The sequence below is a fragment of the Rattus norvegicus genome, unplaced genomic scaffold, assembly GCF_021556685.1.
Source record: "Rattus norvegicus strain SHRSP/BbbUtx unplaced genomic scaffold, alternate assembly SHRSP_T2T haplotype2-0000026, whole genome shotgun sequence".
Classification (NCBI taxonomy): Eukaryota; Metazoa; Chordata; class Mammalia; order Rodentia; family Muridae; genus Rattus; species Rattus norvegicus.
Window position 1 is genome coordinate 743,252 of NW_028238785.1, and position 17,777 is coordinate 761,028.

The 17,777-nt window shown below is 41.8% G+C and overlaps 1 protein-coding gene, 1 long non-coding RNA gene and 1 pseudogene across 4 annotated transcripts in view; 1 reads left to right on the top strand and 2 right to left on the bottom strand.

Moving 5' to 3' along the window:
• Nucleotides 1–17,777, bottom strand: part of LOC147997900 (uncharacterized) — a 28,242-nt gene that overhangs the window by 9,739 nt on the left and 726 nt on the right. The gene's annotated exons all lie outside the window — the stretch shown is intronic.
• LOC147997902 (disks large homolog 5-like) overlaps nucleotides 1–17,777 on the top strand; it is a 31,204-nt gene that overhangs the window by 1,877 nt on the left and 11,550 nt on the right. The window contains exon 2 of one of the 2 annotated variants that reach the window (XM_087601503.1): nucleotides 1,501–1,601. The gene's annotated coding sequence lies outside the window, so the exon portion shown is untranslated. Of the gene's footprint in view, nucleotides 1–1,500; nucleotides 1,602–1,874; nucleotides 2,420–17,777 lie in introns of those variants that run through there. The other variant, XM_087601504.1, reaches the window with a different exon arrangement.
• On the bottom strand, nucleotides 851–2,137 carry LOC147997903 (zinc finger CCCH-type antiviral protein 1 pseudogene; annotated as a pseudogene).

Below are 17,777 nucleotides of genomic sequence, written 5' to 3' on the forward strand. Positions count from 1 at the left end.
CAATTCCTTTATTGGTGTGTTTTCATTAATACTCACTTTCTTCTTTGTGTGGAAAGAATGTGCACCATGTCAGTAAAGTGTGTGTGTGCGTTTGTGTTTGTGCATGTTCATCCATGAACTCACTATAAATTTTCATAAAATCACTCAGAAGTCCCTAGTGAAAACTGTCGAGGTGCAGGCAGACTCATGTTACTACTGTCTCATGGCACCTTGCAGGGAGCACTGAAATCGTGGGCTACTTTAATACAGTCTAAAACGAGGCTGTGCATGGTTTTCAGTGAAATTGTGTCGTCGTCCCCACTACAGAGAGCAGCAAAAGCTTCATGTATCACATGCTGCTGTTACCAAGGTGAGGCAAAGCCTCATCCCATAGAGAGTCTGGTAGGATTTGATGGCAGGAAATAAACTCAGAACTAAAATCAATCAATTACAAACAAAGAGAATGATACAAAGAGCCAAGCAAAGCAAGAGCTGGCTTTTTTTTTTTTTTTTTGAGAAGATCCACAAGACAGACAAACCACAGAGCCTATATCTAAAGTACCAAATCAGAAATGAAAAGGGGGATATAACAAAGGACACTGAGTGAATTCAACAATCATTAGGGCTTACTTCAGAGGCCTTTACTACAGAAAAGTGAAAAATCTATTTGATACTGGTGATTTTTCTAACAGATAACAAATACCAAGTTAAATACAGATCTGGGAAGGTAATGAATAATTCCCATAAGAAAATAGATACAGTCATTAAAGGCTGCCACTCCAAAAATTAAAAATAATAATAATCAGGGCCACATGGCTTTAATGCATCCTTTCTACCAGACTTTTAATGAAGACCCAATAACAATAGTGCTTCAATTATTCCACTGAATTGAAAGAGAAGGAACATTGCCAAACTCCTTCCCTGAGTTTCTCCTTTTACCTAGAATTCCTGAGTCTGTTGCTTCTTCCATTGTCACCCCATCAATAGAACCATTTAAAATGGGATGTAATCGATGTCTGGAGCCTCATTCTTTCCCTTGACCTCCATGCGGTGTCCAGAAGGCATGCCTGTTCTCATGGACATGGACTCATCTCTTTTTGCTGCAGCAAGAAGAAAGCCAGCAGAGGAGGCAGGAGCTTACAAAGAATCAGTAGGATTTCTAGAAAAGAAGCCATCCAGATGTCCATTCTCAGAAAACCCCTGGCTTGCTCTCATGTGACTGGGTCCTCAGACACCAGCAGCCTTAGATGAGACCAAGGAAAGCTGTGCAGAGTCCTGGGTCCCCAGGTTCTTGACCTCCTGAGTGACAGCTATAGACACATCCTCCAGGGAATCCTTACAGCTGGTGACATCTGGACAAGGTGAACCAGATGCCAAAATGAGACATGGGAGAGAAATCCTAGACTGTTTGGAAGGAATCAGTCTCTGCTTTTGCTTTTGTCTCTGTGTGCCCTGCTGCTATGATGTTCATGGGGAGCTCTCATGCCAGTGGGTCTCCTCCTAATGTGTTTGTTGTTGCAGATGTCCTGGATGTTCTGGACCCCATCAGAACTCAGCCCGTGCTCAGTCACGGAGGTCAGCACCTTCCTGTCCAACAGGTCATGAGACCTGAGACAATTGAGGTAACGGCAGTTGGCCTGGGTGAAGTGCTCACAGACTTGGACTCTCTTGCATGGCTGTGGCTTCAAGCAGATCTGTTTGTGGCTGTCTCCTTTGTAGTAACTTTTGCAGGAGAAAAGAATCCCCCTGTACCAGGAAGAAGGCCGGCTCCTCTTGGTTAAGCCCAGAAAGCTCATGATTCTTCAGGACCTGGAAGCTCTGTTCCTAAAAACTTGGTGTGGATATTTGCAGAGGTTTCTCTGGGATTTTGCATAATGACTCTGTCCCAGAAGTTTGAGCTTGCAGAGGCTTGGGCAATCTGTAGCATGGTCCCTGGATGCACTTGAGATTGAAGCCACAGGCTTCAGTAGTAGCCGCCACCTACAGCATGATCCCTGCCTGATCTCCAGTCTCCAATAGGAATAAGCAGTCTTGCCCAGCAGCTCATAGAGCTCTGCCTCTGGAGCCTGATCCTACTCTGCAGTTCCTTTAAGGTCATGCATCCCCTGTGGGTCCACAGGATCTTGGTGATGAAACAGTCTGCCCCAGGATCCCCCATGGTGCACTATGGCTGCAGCTGCTCAGGCTTGTGAGCTGGACTCTGCTTTGTGGAGAAAGGAAACTGGAAAAGGGGATAACACATGAAATGGAAATGAAGAAAATAACCAGTAAAAATTAAAAGAATTAAAGTCATCATCTCAGGAGAATGAGTGGGAAGCCAGGTCCTTAAGCAGGCAGGTTCTCCACAACAATGCATGCTGGGTTCAAGACTGGACATGAGGTGCCCTGAGCTTGGGACTGCCAGGCTCCTACTGGGAAGAGAGCTTTCTTCTTCATTTCTGTAAGTCTCTCTAGTTTTCTTTTAAGGCTTTCATCTCATCATTGACTTTCCCAATGACCTTTTATGACAAGCCATTATGGTTAACAAGAATTAAGTAAAGGCTCATTGAGCTGGTGGTAGTTGGAGGTCTGGGGGAAGCCCTGGACAGAGAGATCTTGCCTACCAGGGGTGGGATGTGCATGGTGGGAGGGACTAGTGGAGTGTCATTGGCCTCAGTATGCACAGGCTTGGGGCTGGTGCCTGGCTGCCTGGTGCGCCTCTGTGGCTACTTGGCCTGGGTCCCACCGCAGATGCCCATGGTGGTTGCTGGCCAGTTGTGCTTGCTCTACCTGTCCTCGGGGCTTCTGGCGGGGCTGACCACAGCCTTGAACATGGACAACCGTGGACAAAGTGGGCCAGAAATCGGAGGATCATGGGAGCATCTTCAACTTCCCCCTCCCCAAGCACTGGCAGTTGCAGCTGGAGGACAAGCCACTGTGAGTTTCCCCACATCCAGGCAGGTGTTCTGCACCACCAGGAGAGCAAGGGCAAGCACTGCTGCCACCAGTCCCACATGCGCAAGGCCTATTTGCTGACTGGCAGGGCTTCACTTTGCTCTGCCTGGCTCTGCTTTGCCTTGCTCTGCCCTGTGGGCTCTCACTTCTTTGGCCAAAGACTGTTGAGATCCCGGCTTGCCTCACCTTTTTTTTTTTTTTTTTTTTTTTTTTTTTTTTTATTAACTTGAGTATTTCTTATATACATTTCGAGTGTTATTCCCTTTCCCGGTTTCCGGGCAAACATCCCCCTCCCCCCTCCCCTTCCTTATGGGTGTTCCCCTCCCAACCCTCCCCCCATTGCCGCCCTCCCCCCATAGACTAGTTCACTGGGGGTTCAGTCTTAGCAGGACCCAGGGCTTCCCCTTCCACTGGTGCTCTTACTAGGATATTCATTGCTACCTATGGGGTCAGAGTCCAGGGTCAGTCCATGTATAGTCTTTAGGTAGTGGCTTAGTCCCTGGAAGCTCTGGTTGCTTGGCATTGTTGTACTTTTGGGGTCTCGAGCCCCTTCAAGCTCTTCCAGTCCTTTCTCTGATTCCTTCAATAGGGGACCTATTCTCAGTTCAGTGGTTTGCTGCTGGCATTCGCCTCTATATTTGCTGTATTCTGGCTGTGTCTCTCAGGAGCGATCTACATCCGGCTCCTGTCGGTCTGCACTTCTTTGCTTCATCCATCTTGTCTAATTGGGTGGCTGTATATGTATGGGCCACATGTGGGGCAGGCTCTGAATGGGTGTTCCTTCAGTCTCTGTTTTAATCTTTGCCTCTCCCTTCCCTGCCAAGGGTATTCTTTTTCCTCATTTAAAGAAGGAGTGAAGCATTCACATTTTGATCATCCGTCTTGAGTTTCGTTTGTTCTAGGGATCTAGGGTAATTCAAGCATTTGGGCTAATAGCCACTTATCAATGAGTGCATACCATGTATGTCTTTCTGTGATTGGGTTAGCTCACTCAGGATGATATTTTCCAGTTCCAACCATTTGCCTACGAATTTCATAAACTCGTTGTTTTTGATAGCTGAGTAATATTCCATTGTGTAGATGTACCACATTTTCTGTATCCATTCCTCTGTTGAAGGGCATCTGGGTTCTTTCCATTTTCTGGCTATTATAAATAAGGCTGCGATGAACATAGTGTAGCACGTGTCTCTTTTATATGTTGAGGCATCTTTTGGGTATATGCCCAAGAGAGGTATAGCTGGATCCTCAGGCAGTTCAATGTCCAATTTTCTGAGGAACCTCCAGACTGATTTCCAGAATGGTTTTACCAGTCTGCAATCCCACCAACAATGGAGGAGTGTTCCTCTTTCTCCACATCCTCGCCAGCATCTGCTGTCACCTGAGTTTTTGATCTTAGCCAATCGCACTGGTGTGAGGTGAAATCTCAGGGTTGTTTTGATTGGCATTTCCCTTATGACTAAAGATGTTGAACATTTCTTTAGGTGTTTCTCAGCCATTCGGCATTCCTCAGCTGTGAATTCTTTGTTTAGCTCTGAACCCTATTTTTTAATAGGGTTATTTGTTTCCCTGCGGTCTAACTTCTTGAGTTCTTTGTATATTTTGGATATAAGGCCTCTATCTGTTGTAGGATTGGTAAAGATCTTTTCCCAATCTGTTGGTTGCCATTTTGTCCTAACCACAGTGTCCTTTGCCTTACAGAAGCTTTGCAGTTTTATGAGATCCCATTTGTCGATTCTTGATCTTAGAGCATGAGCCATTGGTGTTTTGTTCAGGAAATTTTTTCCAGTGCCCATGTGTTCCAGATGCTTCCCTAGTTTTTCTTCTATTAGTTTGAGTGTGTCTGGTTTGATGTGGAGGTCCTTGATCCACTTGGACTTAAGCTTTGTACAGGGTGATAAGCATGGATCGATCTGCATTCTTCTACATGTTGCCCTCCAGTTGAACCAGCACCATTTGCTGAAAATGCTCTTTTTTCCATTGGATGGTTTTGGCTTCTTTGTCAAAAATCAAGTGACCGTAGGTGTGTGGGTTCATTTCTGGGTCTTCAATTCTATTCCGTTGGTCTATCTGTCTGTCTCTGTACCAATACCATGCAGTTTTTATCACTATTGCTCTGTAATACTGCTTGAGTTCAGGGATAGTGATTCCCCCTGAAGTTCTTTTATTGTTGAGGATAGCTTTAGCTATCCTGGGTTTTTTGTTATTCCAGATGAATTTGCAAATTGTTCTGTCTAACTCTTTGAAGAATTGGATTGGTATTTTGATGGGGATTGCATTGAATCTGTAGATCGCTTTTGGTAAAATGGCCATTTTTACTATATTAATCCTGCCAATCCATGAGCATGGGAGATCTTTCCATCTTCTGAGGTCTTCTTCAATTTCTTTCCTCAGTGTCTTGAAGTTCTTATTGTACAGATCTTTTACTTGCTTGGTTAAAGTCACACCGAGGTACTTTATATTATTTGGGTCTATTATGAAGGGTGTCGTTTCCCTAATTTCTTTCTCGGCTTGTTTCTCTTTTGTATAGAGGAAGGCAACTGATTTATTTGAGTTAATTTTATACCCAGCCACTTTGCTGAAGTTGTTTATCAGCTTTAGTAGTTCTCTGGTGGAACTTTTGGGATCACGTAAATATACTATCATGTCATCTGCAAATAGTGATATTTTGACCTCTTCTTTTCCGATCTGTATCCCTTTGATCTCCTTTTGTTGTCTGATTGCTCTGGCTAGAACTTCAAGAACTATATTGAATAAGTAGGGAGAGAGTGGGCAGCCTTGTCTAGTCCCTGATTTTAGTGGGATTGCTTCAAGTTTCTCTCCATTTAGTTTAATGTTAGCAACTGGTTTGCTGTATATGGCTTTTACTATGTTTCGGTATGGGCCTTGAATTCCTATTCTTTCCAGGACTTTTATCATGAAGGGGTGTTGAATTTTGTCAAATGCTTTCTCAGCATCTAATGAAATGATCATGTGGTTCTGTTCTTTCAGTTTGTTTATATGATGGATCACGTTGATGGTTTTCCGTATATTAAACCATCCCTGCATGCCTGGGATGAAGCCTACTTGATCATGGTGGATGATTGTTTTGATGTGCTCTTGAATTCGGTTTGCCAGAATTTTATTGAGTATTTTTGCGTCGATATTCATAAGGGAAATTGGTCTGAAGTTCTCTTTCTTTGTTGTGTCTTTGTGTGGTTTAGGTATAAGAGTAATTGTGGCTTCGTAGAAGGAATTCGGTAGGGCTCCATCTGTTTCAATTTTGTGGAATAGTTTGGATAATATTGGTATGAGGTCTTCTATGAAGGTTTGATAGAATTCTGCACTAAACCCGTCTGGACCTGGGCTCTTTTTGGTTGGGACACCTTTAATGACTGCTTCTATTTCCTTAGGAGTTATGGGGTTCTTTAACTGGTTTATCTGTTCCTGATTTAACCTCGATACCTGGTATCTGTCTAGGAAATTGTCCATTTCCTGAAGATTTTCAAATTTTGTTGAATATAGGTTTTTATAGTAAGATCTGATGATTTTTTGAATTTCCTCCGAATCTGTAGTTATGTCTCCCTTTTCATTTCTGATTTTGTTAATTTGGACACACTCTTTGTGTCCTCTCATTAGTCTGGCTAAGGGTTTATCTATCTTGTTGATTTTCTCAAAGAACCAACTTTTGGTTCTGTTGATTCTTTCTATGGTCCTTTTTGTTTCTACTTGGTTGATTTCAGCTCTGAGTTTGATTATTTCCTGCCTTCTACTCCTCCTGGGTGTATTTGCTTCTTTTTGTTCTAGAGCTTTTAGGTGTGCTGTCAAGCTGCTGACATATGCTCTTTCCTGTTTCTTTCTGCAGGCACTCAGCGCTATGAGTTTTCCTCTTAGCACAGCTTTCATTGTGTCCCATAAGTTTGAGTATGTTGTATCTTCATTTTCATTAAATTCTAAAAAGTTTTTAATTTCTTTCTTTATTTCTTCCTTGACCAGGTTATCATTGAGTAGAGCATTGTTCAATTTCCACGTATATGTGGGCATTCTTCCCTTATTGTTATTGAAGACCAGTTTTAGGCCGTGGTGGTCCGATAGCACGCATGGGATTATTTCTATCTTTCTGTACCTGTTGAGGCCCGTTTTTTGACCAATTATATGGTCAATTTTGGAGAAAGTACCATGAGGAGCTGAGAAGAAGGTATATCCTTTTGCTTTAGGATAGAATGTTCTATAAATATCCGTTAAGTCCATTTGGCTCATGACTTCTCTTAGTCTGTCGACATCACTGTTTAATTTCTGTTTCCATGATCTGTCCATTGATGAGAGTGGGGTGTTGAAATCTCCCACTATTATTGTGTGAGGTGCAATGTGTGTTTTGAGCTTTACCTTTCAATAGGCACCTCTGTGAAGTGAGGAGAACCAAAGGGACAGAAGGCTGACCTGGCCCTGGAGACTTGTGTCTCCCCCTCCACCAAAGTGCTTTCCTCAGTTCTCCACTCCGGTTTTAGTTTGCAGGGATCCCAGCAGGTGGCAGGCTTCGCTGAGCCTCCCCTGTGAGAAGGGGACAGTGGTGGGACTTATGGTTGTGGGAAGTCTTTCAGGGAGATGCAGGCTTTCTCAAACTCTCCGACCATCCATCCAGTGCCCTCCCTGGTTCCCATTCCCTGTGTTTGTTGCGAAGTCACTTTTCGCTGTCCTGTGTGACTTTCCCTGCAGACTGGGCTCTCCTGCAGGAGATACTCTCACATGCTTCTTTAAAAGCCCCTGTTCCTCAGATTTAGATCAGCTGTGAAAACAGGCTTCTCCATGCCAGGGTGAGAGCTACCCCTCCCAGCTCAGAGCTGCAACACCATAGGATCCTCAGGCCCCAGTGCTGGGTGGGTCCCATGGAAGAGTTAGAGGAAAGCTTCCCTTCTGAGAAGTGACTTAACACAGAAGGTTCACAAGTGACAGTCAACTCCCAAGTATTTCTTCCAGGAGAAAGCACTCAGCTCTCCCCTTTAAACAGTTTAGGCTCCCACATGGCCCAGTTTTGTGATTGGGGAAGATTTTCTGGAGCTTAGTTGGCCAGTCAAAGTGGGGCTACATTCTTTTTTTTTTTTTCTTTATTAACTTGAGTATTTCTTATTTACATTTCGATTGTATTCTCTTTCCCGGTTTCCCTGGCCAACATCCTCCTAACCCCCCCTCTTCTATATGGCTGTCCCCCTCCCCATCCTCCCACCATTACCACCCTCCCCCCAACAATCACGTTCACTGGGGGTTCAGTCTTGGCAGGACCAAGGGCTTCCCCTTCCACTGGTGCTCTGACTAGGCTATTCATTGCTACGTATGCAGTTGGAGCCCAGGGTCAGTCTTTGGGTAGTGGCTTAGTCCCTGGAAGCTCTGGTTGGTTGGAATTGTTTTTCATATGCGGTCTTAACCCCCTTGAGCTCTTTCAGTCCTTTCTAAGATTCCTTCAACGGGGGTCCTATTCTCAGTTCAGTGGTTTGCTGCTGGCATTCGCCTCTGTATTTGCTGTATTCTGGCTGTGTCTCTCAGGAGCGATCTACATCCGGCTCCTGTCAGCCTGCACTTCTTTGCTTCATCCATCTTATCTAATTGGGTGGCTGTATATGTATGGGCCACATGTGGAGCAGGCTCTGAATGGGTGTTCCTTCTGCCTCTGTTTTAATCTTTGCCTCTCTATTCCCTGCCAAGGGTATTCTTGTTCCTCTTTTAAAGAAGGAGTGAAGCATTTGCTTTTTGGTCATCCTTCTTGATTTTCATGTGTTCTGTGCATCTAGGGTAATTCAAGCATTTGGGCTAATAGCCACTTATCAATGAATGCATACCATGTGTGTTTTTCTGTGATTGGGTTACCTCACTCTGGATGATATTTTCCAGTTCCATCCATTTGCCTATGAATTTCATAAAATCATTGTTTTTGATAGCCGAGTAATATTCCATTGTGTAGATGTACCACATTTTCTGTATCCATTCCTCTGTTGGGTTCTTTCCAGCTTCTGGCTATTATAAGTAAGGCTGCTATGAACATAGTGGAGCACGTGTCTTTTTTATATGTTGGGGCATCTTTTGGGTATATGCCCAAGAGAGGTATAGCTCAGTCCTCAGGTAGTTCAATATCCAATTTTCTGAGAAACCTCCAACTGATTTCCAGAATGGTTGTACCAGTCTGCCTCCCACCAACATTGGAGGAGTGTTCCTCTTTCTCCACATCCTGGCCAGCATTTGCTGTCACCTGAGTTCTTGATCTTAGCCATTCTCACTGGTGTGCGGTGAAATCTCAGGGTTGTTTTGATTTGCATTTCCCTTATGACTAAAGATGTTGAACATTTCTTTCGGTGTTTCTCAGCCATTCGGCATTCCTCAGCTGTGAATTCTTTGTTTACCTCTGAACTCCATTTTTTAATAGGGTTATTTGACTCCCTGCGGTCTAACTTCTTGAGTTCTTTGTATATTTTGGATATAAGCCCTCTATCTGTTGTAGAATTGGTAAAGATCTTTTCCCAATCTGTTGGTGGGGCTACATTCTTAATCCATACTCATTCACACAACAGAACATCTTCCTCCCCACCCACGAGGCCTTGACTTGAACCCAGGTCCTTCCAGGACCAACAGACCTGAGAGAACAGATTGCAGCACAAGAGAGAAAAGAAGCCAGAATAGTTTAAACTAGAGAAAACCCCCATATAGGCCGTTTACCAACTTTAGGGGTTTGCATATTGTGGACTTCAGAATCTTACGGTCAGATTTTTCTGATTACACCTTATAGGTGAAGCTGAAGTCTACTGAGGGTGGGATCATCCCAGGCAGGGAGGGGATCTGACTCTGCAGGCCTGGCCACCCTCTGCATTCTCCCAAAAATAATTTTTAGTCAGCTGTAAATCTGAAGTGAAATTTGTTTTTTGTCAACTCAAACGGTTGACATTTCAAGTCTCACACACCATGTGAGAGACACACATTTATCCACAGGGGATATGAACTTACTTCTATAGAAATGACTGTGGGCCAACAGAGGGAAAGCATTCTTGCCTTTAGCATTCTGTCTGTATCAGAGACTACATGGACTGGCTTCCTGGACAGACATGTCCAAGCAGACAGACATTGTAATGAGGGAAAACTTAGGCAAGAAATGACCTGGGGACAGTGATTTCAGATTGTGCCTTTAGCCAGGAATCTCTGTTGTCATTAAGGCAAGCAGTCTTGGGCTTGCCAAAACTTGTCAGTATTTCAGGGCTCTTACAACTGCTCCAGGTACTTCTGAGGTGAAAGCCTTTCATTAAAAAAAAAGTTTATAGAGCAATATTTCTCCACCTGTGGGTGGCAACTGCTTCACAGAGATTGCATATCAGATACCTTGTACATTATGACTCATAAGAGTAGCAATATTATTTATGAAGTAGCAATGAAATAATTTTATGGAGGGGATCATCACAGTATGAAGAGCTGTATTAAAGGGTTGCAGCAGTAGGACTGTTGAGAACCACTGCCATAGAAGCTGACACATGGGAGCAGACTCCTCAGCTGAGTAGAGACCCACGACAAGGGATACTGTGTCACACCCTAGAACCCAGAGATAGAATCTATCCCAGGAGTCTGTGGGTCACCTTGTCTTAAATTCTCCCAGGGTCAAGAATAGCATTGGTCATCTCAGCAGAGTCAGCTTGCACAGCCCACATCAGGCCCATGGCTTCGCTTTACAGAGAAGGATGTGGGTCTAAGTGACAGTGAGACTGAGGGGACCCTGATACTCATTTGCTTTGAGCTGTGGTTTCTTCACCTGTAAAATGGACGTGTTTCTGCTGAATTGGGTTGTTGTGGAGATTAACAGAACATACAACCTGCTCAGTGTCTGCCTGGCATGGACCCTGCTGGTTAAATGGAAGCTGTCGATGATGACGAGATTAAAAGTAGAATTTCTAGCCAGATAGTGTTAGTTGCGGGGCGCCATACAAGTGTTCTAAGCATTTTCTGATTCTAAGACCGCCTCACCTTACAACCTAAGGCTCTTGATTTAAATTTAAAAAAAAAGAATAAATATAAAATACCAAAATGAAAAAATCATAATCAGAAATGAGCTAATTCCTGTGAAGTCATTTAGCTTTACATTTTCTGCTTCTATTTCCAAGGCACCTAGAGTAGCACTATCCGAGATCCTAAAGCCTTCTATTATGGTGCTACCCATTCATTCCTCTCTCCTTGAGGACTTCTCAGGTGATTTACCAGAATCAGATGGCTTTTAAGATTGTTCCCATCAGGTGCGATCTCTTTGTCCATGGGCCTTGCCCAAAGTTGCAGGGCCAACCTGTTGTTTTACAATCCAAAATTCCAGACATTAATTTTACCAATGAAGTTTCAGGAGTCAGATGCTGAAGTCAAGTAAAGCTCCCAACTGTCTTTCCTGATTCACTGACCTCCCAGAAGAAGAGCAGTCCTGTTCCCTCTGAACACTTTCTTAAAAATCCTTTAACTCAAAAACTTTCCATTGGTTTAGTTATCTAGATTTCCTTTCACGTTGTGTCTTGATCTGCTGGACCTAAGTGCACTTTTTACCTTTGCCATAAATGTGTGTGGTAGGTGAGCCATACCGTAATTAAGTCCATGTTTACATGAATAAACAACTCTTGCTTTAAATGTCTGTGCCATGGCCCTGCTATACCACACACTAGTTTTTCAGTAAATAATACATTCTTGGAGATCACAGTGTGATCAAATATTTTGTAACATGACTTAGTAACGTTCCCTCGATTTTATAAATCAATTTCTTTGACGAGGATTCTGGGTGTTGTCTGTCAGGTCTGAGTGCGTCATCTTGGGAATCCCAAGGAACATCAAACTTGGGCTTTTGAAACTGTTGCATATGGCCAACCCGGAGCAAAAACCACCCAGGAATCTACTGATACTTGACACACATTAATTCACCTGCCTTTTTCATATAGTTTATGGCAAGAGGTCACCATTCTTGACCTTGTTTCACTATAAAACGTGGTACTAAATGTAAGAGTTGGGGTCAAGGAGATCACCCCACAAATCACAAAATACCCATCTCAGATAACCATGTATGGTTTATTGAATACAAAACATCCATGAATTTCAGGACAGAATTAAAAGTCCAAACCTAAGGATAATAGAATAGAAGAGAATTTAGATTTCCAGTTCACAGGTCCAGTAAGCATATTCAGTAAATCATAGCAGAAAACATCCTTAAGGTAAAGGAAGAAAAGGCCATGAGGGTACAACAAGCCTACAGAATGCCAATTTATTCATACCAGAAACAATTCCTCCATTAACATAATAATTAAAACACTGAATGCACAGATCAAAGAAAGATCATTAGAAGGGGTAAGGTATAAATAACCAGTAACAAATAAGTTCAGACCTATCTGAATTACACCAGACTTCTCAACAGAGACTCCAAAAGCCAGAAAATCTTGGGCAGATGTAATGCGGACCAAGGATCCTATAACCAGCATAATTCTCAATCACCATAAATGGAGAAACCAAAATATTTCATGACAAAACCAAATTTAAACAATATTTTTCTCTAAGAAAGCACAACAGAGGATTGTAGTAGGGAAACTCCAAGACAATGAGCTAAACTATACCCAAGAAAAACCAAGAAATAAATCATCTCTCAATAATTTCAAAAAATGAAGCACACAATCACCATTTCACCCATAACCAGAAAAAGAAGAGAAAGCAGCAACTATTGGTCTTTAATATCTAACCAGACCCTCTGTCACCAATCCCCCAGCTCCTAGGGAATAAACTGCCAGCCAAAGTATATACAGGGTCCATGGTTCTAGGTAACTGTGTAGAAGAGGACTGATTCAAGTGGCACCCATGTGGCGGGAGGCCATTGACTACGCTGAGGCCTGTTGCCCACCAAAAGTAGATGCTGGAGTTGTGAGGTGGGAATGGATATGTGTAGGTGGGGGAACACTGTCATATAGGCAAAGCTGAGCAGAAATGGGATGTAAGATATGATGAGGGGAGTGTGGAAAGCAGGACAACAGTTGAAATGTAAATAAATAAAATAACCAATTAATAAAAAAATAGCCAAAAATAAAATAAAAAGTGAAAAGGTAAAAGAAAACTTACACCAAAACAAAACAAAAGAAATCCTTGTAGTGGATTGGCCTAATTCTGCTTGTATTTTAATGCTAATATGTAGAACTCAAGACTGTTTAACCTCCAAAAACTGACCCTCCTCCCAGGTAACTGTGATTATAAAGAAGCCAACAGCCAACAGCTGCACAGCAGAGAGATGGGGGAGGTGAGCTTTGAGGGCTTTGCTAGAGAGGATCATGAGGAGGGAAGAAGGAGGAAGACGCTGCCAGAGAATAAAGGAAGAACATGTGTGATGGAGAGGAGAGAGGAAGAGGACAGCAGCCATGGTTAAGGGAGAGGAGAGCCTGGTCCTGAGGGCTGTCCAAGTGCAGCAAAGAGCAGCCAAGATGCTACACAGCCAGTAAGAGTTGAGCGTTATTATTTGGAAAGTAGATCTGATACCATGGCGGGCAGGCAGCTGCCCAGCTACTGTGCTGATTAAGGCATATGATGAATAAATTTACAAAATATGTATAACCAGTAAGGAGCTCTATAGAGGATCCTAAAAGGCATACTTAAGTTTGAAGAGAAGGATAAAATACCAGAGGAAACAGGAAATAATTTAACAAAACTAGAACAGTCAATCAAAAGAAGCCAATAAAACCCACAAAAATTAACAAAATTAAATACATAGGTTTAAATAATATTTGCATGTCACTAAACTCAATTCCCCAGTGAACAGACATTATTTAGCCAGAAACAGGATCACCATCATGAGAGATGTAGAGGATATACTAGGGAAACAGACCTAAGACACAGGTCCCTATAGCAATTCTATGCAGTTTCTCTATCTAGCTGACAGAATAGATTTCAAACCAATCCTGTCCAGAAGATGTAAGGACATTCATTTCATACTTTGCAATTACCAAAAGATACTACAATTCTAAATATATACATATTAAACACAGCAGTCACAAATTTAAATACATAATTATCAGATAGATCTGAAATTACCCATTAGCTATAATAGTGGTTGTGATTGTTTTTAATAGTCTATTCTGACCACTTGGCAGATCACATGCAAATAAACAAAAGAGGAGGAGCAGAATTCAGTGACATCATCAGTCAAATGGACCTAACAAACTACACTGAACTATACATATATTTTCTATCAGCCTGTGGATCTGTCTCCAAAATTGACCACGGATTAGGACACAGAACAGCCCTCAGGAAAGATAAGAAAGCTGAAGTAGTGTCACGCATTCTATCTAGGCACACAGGAATCAAACTGGTATCACACAATAGAAAGTGCAGTCAGGACACACTCTCGTGGAAGGTCAGCAACACAAACAACACACTACTGAAAGGGCCAAGGGAGAACACATAAGGAAAAATTAAAATCCTAGAAATGAGTGACAATGAAAACACAACCACCACAGATCTATGCGATACAACATAGTTTTAGGAATTATGTTGCAGTCAGCAAAGCCAGAGCAGTGGACCCATCTAATCCCTTTGTCATGCATCAGAAGTAGAGAATGTGGACTGTGCCCTGTTGGGTTAATGCCTTGAACTGGCTCACCACATTCCCAACTTCCCTTTGCAATGATAACATATTTTTGGCATTACACATTGGATATATGCAATTTGCCTTTTGATTTCATAGGGGAATAATTAAGGGACTTCCTGGAGGGTCGAAAAGCACTGTGGATAAACTGTGTAGAGACCGAAAGACTACAGGGGTTTTGGAAGCTGAGCTAATGTATTTTTATTATGATATGTTTAAGAACCTATGGGGAATTGGGAGTGGAATATGGTGATTTGAATGATAATGGCCCCCATAAACTCACATATATGAATGTTTCTTGCAGGTTAGTGGAAATATTCGGGAAGAATTATAAGATACGGATTTGTTGGAGGAGTGTATGGGATTGGGCTTTGAGGTTTCCAAATTCAACACCATCTATAGTTAACACTTTCTCTGTCTCCGACTTGCACATAAGATGTAAGCTCTCAGCCAGTTCTCTAGAAACATGGTGTCCTACCTGCTGCCGTGTACCCCAGCATAATATTCATAGACTCATGATCCTTGAAACTGTAAGCTGAAATAAACTCTTTCTTCTACAAGTTCCCTTGCTCATGGTGTCTCTTCACAGCATAGAAAAGAAACTAAGATTGGAAGGAACAGTTAAGTGAAAAATTTCTCAGTAATATCCTGGAAAATAAAATTCAGACATTTACCAAAAGTGTCAGGTACCGTGATCAAGCTGGCTTGACTGCAGAGGTGCAAGAATGTTTCAACAAATACAAATGAATAAACAATTCACCACAGAAAACCAAGAACAGGAAACACATGATCACTGCAGTAGAGGCAGACAATCTCTTTGGCAAAATCCCACAGTGATTAATGCAAAATTCCTGGAAATCTGGGATATGGAGAAGACACACCTTAACATTATAAAGGCTATATGCAAGGCAAACAGCATCCTAACTGGAGGAAATCATAATGGATTTCCACTAAAATCAGGAATAAGTCACAGATGTTCATTCTTTTCATCTAATTCAACTAGTATGTGAAGTCTTATCCAAACAATATGACAAGAGAGAGATGGAAAGGCATGTCAATATGAAAGAAAGCAGTCAGAGCATTCTCATTTGCAGGCGATATGATCCATATATAAAGACCACTACGAAACCACTGGCAAACTCCTATGGCTCATGGACACATTCACTAAAATCACAGTAAAATCAATAGAACTCCTGTATACCAACAATAAATATGACGAAAGAAGCCAAGAAAACAAACCCATTCAGAATAAAAATCTTGCAGTATCTAAGGAAGTAAAGACTTGTTAAAATGAAATCATTAGGAAAAATAAAAAAACTGAAGAAACCAGAAAATGAAGAGACCTCTCATTTTCATGTATCAGTATGATTTATATTATTATATAGAATTCTACCAGAGTCATCTACTGGTTTAAATCCATCCCATTATAATCCCAATACAGAGCTTCATGGGAATGAAAAAAAAAAAAATCTCAGAACTCACATGAAAGCACAACTGAGCAGGGCAGTCAGACACTGCTAACTAATAAGACAGTAAAGCACTGCGGGAGGCATCACCTTTAATGATTTCACCTTCATTTTGGGGAATAGTAAAAAAGAAAAACCAGCATGTTAATATCATGAGAGCAGACACAGTGCCTAATGGAATAAAATTGAAGAGCCTGATATTGGCCTATGTTCTTATCAGCATTTGGGTTTTGAGAAAAAGGGAAACAAACAAACAAAACAAAAAACTCATAACCCCCCCTCCCACCACCACACACAAGTGCAGTTTTCAACCTGTGGGTTGCAAGCCCTTCAGGGAACAACCACATATGAGACATACTTTATACATGCTATTTACATTACAATTCAAAACAGTAGCCACCTTACATTTATGACTTAGCAATGAAATAATTTGGTAGTTGGGGTTGGTTACCACAATGTGAAGAACTGTATTCCTTGAGTTGTTCTTGGTCATAGTATTTTTCTGCAGTAACAGAAATGTGACTGATATATAAACTGGTACCGAAGTGAGTGGAGATGTTTGTGAGGAATCTCTTGATTTTTTGGAGGAGGGTGGGAGACTTTGGATTGGGAAAACTGTTGAATTATTTAAGGAGATCTTAACAGTTCTTTTAGTTTGCCACATGGGAGACATAAGTATTGTGAGTCTGTGCAAAATAGAGCCTCTCTGATGAAACTTCAAAGGATGGCAGGAACTCTATTGGTGACTGGCTTAGAAGCAATTGATATAATTTTGGCAAACAATCTGTCTCTTTTCTGCCTGTTTACTAAGAAGTGACCTGAAGATGAATAAAAAGCTAATTGACTAATTGTTTTGAGCAAACTTCAAGGGGTAGATATCCGGTGACCTTCCTCATATGGTAGGAATGTGTGTTTGTATTTTTCATTGTTAATGTAGCCAGGACTTCAGTTAATCCCGCCACATTCAGGGTCTGGACGCATAGGAAACTGCAAGATCTCCCAGGATTTGGAAAATGTCCCAATTGTTGTAAGGTCCCCAAAACATGTTGTCACCCCACACACATTGGGAAGCAACTTAAAGGAACATGACCCCCTCATTCTCAAGAGGAAGGGTGGGTGGGTGGTTATTTGTCTGCCGTTGGTTATGGATGATTATTGTCAGTTAGGGGGTTGGTTGCAAGTTCTTACTGGCCATGGTCAGGGAGGAAACAGTAAAGCAGATTCGAATCAGGAATGTCTTTCTTCCTTTCTCTTTCTGTCCTCAATTCTCTGTCTAATGTTGTGGGAAATCAGGAGAAGGGACTAAAATGACAAAATCATAGATCACTGTATCTCTATTTATACTAGAAAGCAATACCAAGTCTCAAATATTTTAGGATTGCATGGATTCTTGAATGATGATAGAATTTAAAATTGTACTTGCATAAATGATTCAATTCATTTTTAAGATATAAGTATATGCAACTTATTCACAATGTGGTGTAAAATTCTAATTTTATAAAATTACTACTGCACACTGCCGTGGATAATTAAGGAATTCAAGCTAGTACTTTCCAACTATAAATAATCAGTCTTCCAGTCATGTTAGGTACTGCTTTAGTTAGGTACAGAAATAAGCTTTATTTAACTTCCTGTGTATGTTTTTAAAGTTAAGTAGGAAGTAAATCCCTTGGGAAAAAAGCCACATTTGTCCACTGAGATAGACATTACATACAAAGGTGGTTCTCAAATCCTTTAGAGATCTGAAGAATCTGCCATTTCAGATGTCCTAATAGTTAAAGGCTTTTCACAGTGGGAGAGAC